Here is an 11911-nt window from a genome sequence, read left to right as displayed (position 1 = left end):
GTTTGAGATACTGACAGGCATCTGTGGATGACCAGAATCTGCATGCTGTCCAACAGGCAGCACACAAAGCTCCTTCTGAAAGGCTCGAGTGATTGCAGGCTCCTTTTCCTTTTTGGGTAGCAGGACGTCTGTGGTGGGAACACTTCCGCAGCTCTCTAGCTCTCCAACAACCCTTGTGCTATTAAACCAAGATGTTTCCTCAGCAATTTAAACTATATTTTAAAGTCACTCTTCATAACCTTGAGGGGCGGAAACAAGTTCATTAAATTGAGAGGTGAAAGCCTGGAGCACGAAACAAAAACTCATGAGTGCATTCAAGTACAACTCCCACCCACCCCCCCGAAAACACAGCCTGTGTGCTGCATATAGGAAGGTGTGGAAACTCCACCATCAGCTGTCAACCCTTCCTTTTCAGTGAAGGAGAGGAGAAGAACTGACGATATGTATTCCAGGAAAACCAGCCCTGGAAAAACTGTGGCTTTTGGCACTAAGAAGGCTTAAAGTGAAGCCTTGAAGACCAAGTCTCAACACACGTCATGCAGTAAAACCTGCAAACGTTTACTTGGGAGAGCGCCTTCCTTAGCCACAGTGTCTACACTTGGCTTCAATGCATAAAAGACATCTTTTTAGTATCAGTAGGAACTCATTTCAGCTAGCGTTTTACAGAGAACGACTAAGTAGATTTTGCAGTCCTCACAAAGGTCAACACCACATTAGTCCTCACCATCTGTGGCTTAATTAACTATAGCTTCCTCTGGCTGCTTAGAGGTTTTCTGATGATTTAGGACACGAATCAAATGAAAACTAGTATGTAACCAACCTGAGAGTCATGTTTACAATGTTGACAAAGTATGAACTGCACACTAAAATAAGCATTTCATTAGTACTTTAATGGTAGAGGGACCACATTTAAATTCAAACAGTGCACATGAAAAATTCAAGATCAAAGAGTCAGGAGCTTGAACCTTCAGTTTCCTGATCACATGCATTTTACCCAGCTCAAATCATTGTCTGCTCAGATTTCCCCATGTTTCCGACCACACAACTTATCAACACTGCTTGAGCTTACTGCACATTGAGAATTACATTAAGTCATTTGACACTCTGTTTGGCATATTGCCCTTTGACTTTATCCATACCTGCATACTTCAAAACAAAGTGAAAGATGCCTCAAAAAAGTCATTTCACCTTGAAGATTTCCCAAATGTATATTCATAAGAATTCCATGTCTGTGCATCCTTTTGCTCATCCAAAATGTGCGCACAATCCTCTCCTTTCATTCCTTGATAACTAGCCTTCGTTTATTCCCTCTTCCTTTCTCTTCTATCTTTCACTTATTATATCACCTGACATATATCTGATTATATCACTATCTATAATAACCTTTCTGTGGTTACAATCTTTTCTAACAAACCTTCAAACTTAACACTGTTGTGCCTGATGCCAAGCTTAAAAAATAAAACCACCAGGAAACAGTGACATAAAATCTAGACAGGCAGGTTATCAACGTTCTTCAGAAAACATTACCTATGAATTGGTAACGTCCCTGTGCCATGCCACAAGATTATTTTTTTTTCAGTGGCAAAAGATGAGAATTCATCTAGAGCAGAGAAACTGGCAGCAACTGGCACCAGCTGCATCACCTGGAGCAGGTGTGGCCATGGCCAAATGGACCATGGCAAATCCCTATAAAGCAAAAATTAACTTTAACTGCAACTAAAATTAATAGATCTGCTGGTCCGCACATCTTTGTGTGCGCGTGTATCGCCCACCGGTGTGTTCTTTTTAATTCGCTGCTTTCTGACAAGTCCCTGGCCACCGGCAGAAGGCTGAAAAGTTCTGGGGGGAGATGCTAACTTCCCAGTTTACCTTAAACGGCTTTGTCTGAGCGAAGAGGAGAGGCTCAGGCTTACCAGGCGACGTTAGTGCTTTCTATGTAAACCCAGCCCACACTTGACCTATTTTCTGGTGCTGCTGAGTGCCCGGTCACCATTTGCCTCATTCCAACGCAGCAGCTGCTGGGCTACATCTGAACCGGTCAAGCCAAGCCTGAAGGCACAGCCCTGGCCCCTAGACCAGGATCAAAGTCAGGATGAGGCCAGCCCTGCCTGCAGGTGCATGGATGTGACGCAGGGACCGCGCTCGCCCTACCTGCGCAGGCACAGTAGGGGAACACCAACCATTTATCATTTTACAAGAGGCTCCGAACGCGTTGTTAACAAAGGGACAAATATGTACAGATATCTTAGACCACATACATTTAAGACTGCCGGTTATTTTCAGTATGTAACAGCAGTACCTACCTATGAATAGAAAGTTGACGCTACAGGAAAAGAAGATGAAGCCCAAAAATTTAGTAATATTTCAACTGTCAGTGAACTTAACATCTGTCAGGAAAAGCTATCAATAATTTTTCTTTTGCTCCCCACTCTTCCTTATGCCTAATACTTGTCCCCACACACCCTTACTTCCTTCCTCATTTCATCTGTACAATTAAAGAGTTGACGCTGATTTTAAATTATAATTATCAGGTTTGAGAATTAGGGGGAGTAGGGCTGTGCACATTTCTCCAAATCATGATTTCAGGCTTGAAAAAGCATCATTGCACTGATTAGTTCAGTTCTGCTAGAATAATTCACATCCCCAAGAACACCAAAAAAAAATCTATAGAAAAAATATAAAACTACGAAAGATTATGCTATGAAAAATGTATTAAACTTGGGAACATAAATTACACAGAAGAAAATCTAGCTCATCATCAAGAATTTTAACTCTCAAACACAAAAACAAACAGAGGTACTTGCCTTCCTGTAAGACTACCGATGTCTCAGGTGAAACACGCATGTTGAAAAACCTGCTTTTTTACAAGTCAGCTCACTAATCCCACAGCTGTAGATGAGAATCCAGGATGGAAAGACAAAAGGAAGACAAGAGCAGCACACAGAACGAGCGTGCAGCAGGGAAGCAAGCAGCCATCAATGCAGAAGCAAAAGCAAACCTGAGCCAGGCAGATGTTGCCACAATCAACTTAGAAACCGCTCTGGTAACTTCTACAACAGTCCCACATTTGAAAACCACGGATTAAAGAGAAGAGATGACCCTTACACTGATGGATTATGTCACCCTCCCCCTGAGCAGCTGGGACAAAGTGCTGTCACTGTAATTCCAATCTGGGTCCTGATCTGATTTGCAGATTAGGAAGGAAACAGAAAAACTATTTGGCTGGACTGAGTGGGATGGAAAGCGGAATCTCCTGACGTGACGTCTCTGTTAGCATCTGATCTAACGACTTCCCCAAACAAGAGGCTCCTACCCACCAAACTGGTGGCCTGACAGCTTGCATTTAGAAAGCCACAGTAACCATGTGTCATTTATGCACGGAGAATAATATAAAGCTCAAGCGAACAGTACTCCAAGCCCATTTCCTCCCTCATTTTGGGGACACAGCCACACACTTGCTTTTCTTTCACTGTCCATTCAGTCATGCTTCCCTCCTTGTTGCTACAGACTCCACACGCTTATCCCCAGCACCTCAGCAATACACAGCTTTCTCCTAGTTTCTCAGCTCCTAAGAGAGCCGTGGAGCACCGGTCCTCCCCCACGGCCAACGACCCTCCAGTGACGTGGGGACACCGGACCAAGCCTTTGAGTCACCTACCAAGCAACACAATGCCGCTACCACAGCTATCTATGGGAAAAGAAACCTCAAAGTGCAGACATTTCCCTGAAGCAAACAATTAGCAGAGACAAGTTAATGCTAACAAGGAAAGTAACAAAATGAGCAGATAAAAAAAAATCTTTTGTAAATTGATTTATTAAAATTTAAACCTAGACCCAGACACCTCGTGAATCATGAAGAGCGTTCAGAAGGTTTCTAACAACTCTCCAAACCATATCCCTTCAAGGACAAGCCGTACGGATGGAGATGCCTTTAGGCAACAAAAAGGAAGCTTATTCCTTTGATCATCAGTGGTCTGAACAAATGGGCCACTAGAGAGGCAGACTAACATCCCTAGAAATCAAGCCACAAGTTCATTTCTTGCTCAGAGACTGACAGTTTCATCAGACACATCTACCTGGCATCGGGGACAGCAGAAGTCCCTCGCGGCAGCTTCAGCTGGCCGGGTTGCAAAGCCGCACGCTGCCAGCACATGTAATGACAGAGTAGCTCCCTCACCTCTTATCTAAGGGTAGTTACCTCCAGCATGTCTTTTATACCTTGCATTATTAGCAAGACGGTATTCATTGACAAGAATGCTGCTAACTAAAACCTTAAGGTATTAAAAAGCTAAGTCCTCTCAATTCAAATCTGCAGAACACTATCCAATATGTGGTAGATTGAGAAAAGCTCTTACCACCACCTCCTGAAACATTCATTCGAGTACACATCACTGCTGTGAATCACTCAGCTCTGTAACTTGAACTGCCATTAGCTTAGCCCAGCAGCAGCTGCAGAACCTTCTGCAAATGTCCTCAATTTTATCTCCCAAATCTGAACTCCTCAGGAGCTCTGGGAAAGCTGAGTTGGGAAAACAAGTTGGACATTTTCTTGCAGAATTTCATTCCGAAGACTGCACTTTCCTGGTGTCAGGGACACGGTGCAGAGGCTGGGCAGGCAGCACCGTGCAAACATGGAAATGCTGCCTCTGCTCCAAGACAATATTCAAAGCAGAGAAGCCATCGACAAGCACTTTTTCATGCTAAGGGCTCTGTTCTGACCTGCTGGAGCCATTTTAGGTATTTTCCCTATAAATAACAGGGGTCTGACCAGCTGGGATGCACATCATATTTGGACCAATGCTGCAGCTCTGTCCAACTCCAGAGAAAGCAGTGGCCGTGCCTTTTTATGGAACAGACGAATAATGGTCTTGCAGACAGGAAAGATTAAATTGCTAATCAGAAAACGCGGGTATTTCAGTTGTTACTGCAATAAACACTTTGGGGTAAACCTGGCAAAGTCATTCAGTGGTTAAAATTGACACAATGCTCATCAATTTCACAACACTTGTCCATTGATACAACTACTTGCACACAGAACCAAAAAACTCCTATCAAAAACATAATTCAAGACCGTATTACACCACTTGAGGGGAAAAAAAAGTAGCTTGCCTAGCACCATACTTTAGCTACAAAGTCTTACGTATCCTAAAATCTGCTTTAACCTGATTTTGTTTGTTGTATACCAATGCAGTGGGAAGAACACATTCACACAGCCTCTATGGTTGAAATATAATTTCTATACTGTGTGTTTAAAAGTCACTAGTAAAGTTATAAAATTTGAAATAATTTGTGAGATACACAGAAATTAATGTGCTTCAAACCCACTTGCTCAGCAAAAGCATACTGAAATACTATAATGCTGGCAGACACACACAAGAAGAGGGGGATGCAAGGAAAAACAGGAATAGTTAATTTTAAATCCATTCAAAAGACAGGAAATGTTTGCTAGATTGAACAGGACAAAAAACCTGTATAATCAGTATTTACAAACAATGGTAGTAAAAAAAAAAAGAACTATATTTAATCATGTAGTATACTGTTAGGAAAAAGGTTTGATGAGGAAAAACACGGGAAACCAAGCTCTCTAACATCAAAACAAATACCGCACTTTTATTAGCAAAGTTTTTCCAACATCTATGCAAAAAATAGCATTTGTACTTGCTTTCATTTTTTAAAAAGAAACCAAGTTTGGATAAAATCACAAGTTTCTTCAAAGATGTCTGGCCTGGAAAAGGGCTTCCACTTCCACACTTCGTCCATTCCATCTGGAAGTGCTGCAGTGCTCAACTACTAGCACTTGCAAGTTGCTGAAGGCTGCAGAGAGCACAAATCCTAGGCTGCAAACTAGTACTTCTGCTAGGTGTCATTCCAAACACAGCAGAAAGTTATGAAGACACGTAAGGACTACAATTAGCTGGGGTACTCCATTTCCCCTCCTACCATACCTCTGCAGAAGCTGATTGAACACACTACCTCACAGACCTTTTGATGATAAAGATTTCACAACACTGAGAAGGTCAAAGTCTGACCTCCCCTTTCAAGTAATTCATGAATCTCTGTGTAAGTCAGATTTTCAGCATGTGCAGCCTCCTGCGAGGACAACATAAGAAGCCTGCCCATCACAATTCATTACCTCCAATCTCTCAGCTGTACAACCTATCCCCCAGGTTGTGGAAGGTGTTTGGTTTTCTCAATGCAAAGTTGCTCCAACAAAATACTGTACCTTCCCCATTTAAAAGCATACTAAAAACTATAGTGTTGTACTGTTCTGCAGCACATGCATCAACAGTTCGATGTTACATCAGAGGAAGGAGCAAAACCAAACAAAGCCACGAACACCTCACCAGATTAGCTATCATATTTATCAGGTCAAATGCAAGCTAAAAAATGTTTCTTGTAAAAATTGAGTTCAATAAACTGAGAGTTCTCCCCCCGAACTGAACTGCAGGAAAGACTGCTCTCCCCTCCCCCACGTAAACACTCCCATGCGAGGGCAGCAGGATTTTACCCCCATTCAAGCTTCAGAGCTCCCCATGGCATCGGAATTCCCAATCCCAGCAGACAGCAACTATTTGGCAAAGTGCCAGCTGGATATGAAAAAAAGTGAAACTGACTTTTCTAGGAGCTGTGTGTCTGCATTATGAAAATGGGGTTGGTCAAGATGTCACCTAAGAAAAACACTCATGAAAAAAAATTTGTATTTTAATAAATCAAATGTGAAGATTGGAATCACCAAAGGACACAGAACCAAGGATAAGGAGCCTTCCTCCTTCTTCTGAGCAATATTTCCATGGACTTTTACTGGTGAAAAAAGTATTAATTTCTATCAAACACAGGAAGTTCCCTACCCAGGCTAAAGGGCTAAGTAAGCCCTTTCTCCTTAAGAGATCAAGCTAAAAGAGGCACAGTTTTATTCCACCCACTGTGAGAATAAAGACAGGTCAAGCCCTGGGGTACACAGCAGCTTTGAAGGGAGGCCCAAATGCAGGCCGAGGAGACAACACGCATCTCTCTCCCCCATTCTGCAAATAGAGGGTGCGACTCTTTCCCTCGCTCCTCTCTCCTTGCAACTGCTCCGATAAACGTCTTCTCTGTCCCACACTCGTAGCAGGCAGGGAAGACTGGCATGAGTCATCTGACCCACTTCTAGCTGGATTTAGCCTTTTGCTTCCCCTCACGTTGGAAACGTACACTGAAACATAGATGCATCGCCATTGAGCTGTTCAGACCAGCGCTCTTTACAAGGCTGCCAGAAAAGGCAGCTGGACTGCCGATGGGTGGTCCAGACACCAGAGACACGGAAAAGGAGGGAGGCAGCTCTTCAAGACAACACTGAGAAGAGTTAAAGATGCAGAAAGTTGTGTGCTTCTCTGTCAGCCGCGGAGGAAACGAAACTGGGAGCGGAGCACATGACGGCCACAGCCGCCAGCTGGCCGGCACCCGGAGTTCCCGAGCTGCCTGTGTCAACCTCAAAGGGTGGGACAAGCCCAGCAGCTCCCGCCTGCCCGGTCAGCGGCGGTACAAGTTTATGGGAACAGCAGTTTGCAGCTGCAGTAGCTATTTTTAAGCCCGAAGTAGAAGTCTGAAAGAAGTCTGCACTGTATGATTATGGGCTGCTTAAAATACATACAGAAAGATACCTTATTTTACTCCCTGTTTCAACATGCTTTAAGATTTTGTTTCATGTGTACATGTTATTGCTACACAAGGCCTGCTACACCATTGGTTTATTTGTATGAGCAAGGTAATGATGCAAAAGCATCCAGGCCTGAAAAACCCACTACCTGTCCATAATAAACAGAAAAGGAGAGTACTGGAGTTGCACAACACCCTTTTCTCACGCCTTACCTCATGGCGTACAGAACTTGGATTTGTAATGTATCTAGGAGTATTTAGTTCCTCAATCTGGGGTTGTATTTCATGATTAGTAGGCAAGTTTATTATTATTATTACTCGAACAATCTTTAAGGTGTGTTAGACATTTGATCTGTCAGCTCTCAAGCATGCAGTGCACATTTAGGAGACCAAAGTATACACACCTATCATTTTGCATGTAACACCTCCCACAGGGGATTTCTCGGTGCCGTATCTTTACATCTGGAACCTTCAGTACAGAAGTAGACAGCCTGACCTTACCATTTTGAAATACTGAGGCAATCAGCCTTGTCCGAAAAAAAAATTACATGAATTGTCCTTAAGGAGAATGTGAGTTAGCAGCTTGGACTGAAGAAAAATTCCACCATAAAGAAGAACTGAACTGTGTTTGGCTTGATACCTTTTTTTTTCTTCCTAAAAAAAAAAAAAAAAAAAAAAAAAAAAAAACAATACGCAGGGGACTTTCAGAAGATTGTGTGCACACCCTTCCACTTCCTTCCTTGAGTGGTGAAATACCCTCTCGCAGGAAGCGTAACGATTGTGAAGGAACTTCATTTGAATTCTTTGCCCTGCCTTACCCGTGCACGTTTGTTCCAGCGCTGCATGCTCACAAACCCAACACAGACACACAAACGGGACGAGGCAGCGCCGCGAACCCCGCGCCAGGGAGCAGCCGCCCCGGGAGGCAGTGAGCCAGCACGACCGCAGCACCGGGCAATCCGCAGGCTCACCCCTGCCCTGCTCGAGCCGGCAGAGAGCTGTAAAGCACCGACTGCTGGGGCGAGGCATATTGATTCCTGGTCTTTGCACACTTGTATGGAAAAATACAATGTAAATTGCTTTTTGTTATTCTTTATTTGCTTGGCCAAAGCATAACGCAACTGGCTTCAGCTCTTCAGCTGGCTACAGCTGCTGAGCGCAAAGCCCAGACTCCAACCCACCAGTGCCGTGACTGGTACGGCCGAACGCCACACTGATGAGATCGCACATACCATACACTGAGCTCTACTTCTTCATAGCCCCGTCCCGGGTCCTTCAAGGAAACTGCCATGCTTGAACAACTGAAGGCACAATCTGCTGCTTACCTTACTACGTGTAACATAATTGACAGATAGATAGCTGTACCATTCTGTGGCCAGCTAAGTTGTTACTATTACAGAAAACAATTTTAGTTTTAACTATTTTTTTACATTATACCTGCATTTGTGTAGGCTTATTGTGGTTTTGCTTAAAATGTTTTTGTAACAGATATATTTGGAAGCATGTTCATTTTCAACCTATAGCAAAAGCCACCACAAAACTCACCAAATTTGTTGAGTTTTACTTAGTGAGCAATCACAAAACATACACGATATATTGTGAATGCAAAGCAGAAAAATATTAGAAACCTGTAGTCTTGAAATATGGTATGTAAGTCCACTCTTTCAGATGCTAGTTTAAGACAAAAAAATGCTTGTTGCAAATTTTATGTCAATCACTTCCTGCAAAGGAACATAATTTGCTTAGCAATGACATGAAAATAACCATGGCAAACACATTTACATCTGCTTTCTCCTCAAGATCCTCTTGTCACCACCATAAAAAGAACTACATGACTAAATGGCCTGACCAACCCAGATTAATGAATGAGTCATTCTCAGTCACACACAAGTTTCACGTAGACAATAATACCGTTTGTATCCTCCATGAAGCAACACAGATAAAAGGCACCGGAAACAAGATGTAGGTTGGAGTTTAAGGCACCACACACCAATTCAGAGGCATTTTTGTGGAGAAGGGCACGATACAAGGCAGACGTATGGGAAAAAGAAAAGTCACATACCGCTTTTAGATGTAAAGAACAAATTCACTCACCCGTGGAATACTTGCTACATAAAACATCGTGAAGATAGGAAAAATGGAAAAAGGCTGGTGTAGTGCAGCTGCACAACCTACTTTTAATAATGACATTCATCTAGCTCTTATGAAGGTTGCTGAATCTCTTAACAATTGAAACATGTTTATTTATGCAAAGAGCAGACATGGCATGGGAATCTGTGGTTCATGATTCCCCAGCAAGTCCTGCCAAAGTGCCTTTACTCTTGTTCTGGAAGAACCACTTCTGGTAACGAGAGTAATTTACTTCTTTGCCTACTCAAACTTTGTTTTTCCTGCCAAGACTAAAAGCATGCCAAGTGTGCTGTTTTCTTCGCCTTGAGCAGTTGTCACCTTCAAACCGGACAGCACCACCTTTTTCATGAAGCCCTTAGCCCAATGGTTATGTTACAGAGCACTGTGTTTTGATCAGAGCTAATCTAAGCAGAATTCATACCAAATGCTTGCCTGCTGCCCACTACTAATATTACAAGTACACGCAACGATGGGAAAAATTACTCAGTAGTTAAGAATTGTATCTGAAGTGAAATGGAGTCTTCCCACACAGATTCAAACTTTGTTTGCTTTGGCAGAAAGGTACTGGAATTTTAGGCACTAGCAGCAAAAGGCAATAAAAAAAGTGTTTAGATCACCATGGCCTCTGAGGACTTCATATTGAAAATGCACAGCCATGAGAGCTTAAAGCAAAAACTAAATACATTTAGAAAGACAAAGTTAACTCATCTCTGCAAAGATTAATTCCTCACTTTTGTTCTTCTGCTCAAAAACAAGTTAGCAGTGTTCCAGACCAAACAAGGAAACAAAAAGACCATTTTTTCTACTTTTGAGAAAGCAGATTTTCACAGGAAATTCAACAAGGATTTATCTAGGATCTGTTCTCATGGCAAAGAAAAAGAAGGCCTTCTGAAAAAGAAAAAAAATGTACAAAACTACCTTACAGTGACTTTGAGTTAAAAATGTGCAGGCTGATTTCCAGAATTAACTGAAAATAACAAGCAAAACAGAGACAATTTTCCCATTTAGGAGTATTTTAGGAGAAAACAGTCTCATGATCAAATTCTTATTTTTGTCTAACGCATTGCTGGTAACACTCAGTTAACATTTAAAGAATTGTTTCTGTTCTCTTAAAGACATCATCATCCAGTGAATTTCTCATCTGTATAATTAAATCGTAGAATTCAGCAATGGGACATTGGTAGCCCTGCAAAGAGACATACCTAAGAATGTAGTTTCCAAAACTTATCATCAATAAAATAATAATAATAATTTAAAAATCTCTGTGCTATTCATCAGTGAGCTCAACGTTCTTTCATGCATCTACATTTGATATCTGAGCAATACACAGTTAAGACACCTTTTGGATGTCTTTTTACTTATAAGGAATCTCCATCAGCAACCTTCTTGTAATGAGAAAATGAAGAGAGAATTTAGGCTTCTGTTGTCACCAAGCTACTTATAACTGATACAGATCAGCAGTCTCCATCTCAGGCTTTAATAGACGGCTGTTTGCTCCATGAAGGGTGGAACAACCTCACCTTTCATACAGCAGTTGCCCTCGATGTGCCAAAATAAAAGGCCAAGAGTTAGACAGATGAAGCTTGCATTTGGAACATTTCTCACGAGCTACTGCATTCTACCCAGCTTTTAGTGAACACCTCTTTTAAAACCAAAGTTGCTAATGCTGTTAATTACAGTATTACCTACCAAGATGATATATAGCTAGCTGTTCACGACAGACATTTTCAAAAATGACACCTTCAATTTCTGTGCACCTTCCCAAATTAAAGTGCTTCTGCGTCTAAGACTATCAGTGAGTATTCCCTAATGTGAAGGACCTAAAACGCATACAGCACAATTATGTTACTGCCAGCCTGGCTTGGCAACGAGACTGTTTTTTAAAAAAGGCAGTCCTTCTCAGAGATTTCATTTTGTTTTGCTCAGCTCATCTTGTGAGAAATGATCCATTGCCAAAAGGAGACTGATTACTGTTACCGGAATGAACGTTATCAGAGACATGATCTTGACAGATTTCACACAAAGGACAGACGCTAGTGCAAGTATTTGCTTTGTAAAATGAATCTGTAAGATTGCGGCTGGACTCTGAGGGTGAATTTACACTTCATGGCTCAGCTGATTTAAGAGGCTGCCACTGCCAAAGGAG

The 11911-nt window shown here is 42.2% G+C and overlaps 1 protein-coding gene across 6 annotated transcripts in view; it reads right to left on the bottom strand.

Annotated features, from left to right (window-relative positions):
• Nucleotides 1-11911, bottom strand: part of JMJD1C (jumonji domain containing 1C) — a 158671-nt gene that overhangs the window by 43254 nt on the left and 103506 nt on the right. The gene's annotated exons all lie outside the window — the stretch shown is intronic.

Source organism: Anser cygnoides, chromosome 7 (assembly GCF_040182565.1).
Source record: "Anser cygnoides isolate HZ-2024a breed goose chromosome 7, Taihu_goose_T2T_genome, whole genome shotgun sequence".
NCBI lineage: Eukaryota > Metazoa > Chordata > Aves > Anseriformes > Anatidae > Anser > Anser cygnoides.
The sequence above is the reverse complement of the archived record's forward strand: the minus strand, read 5'-3'. Positions and strand labels throughout refer to the sequence as shown.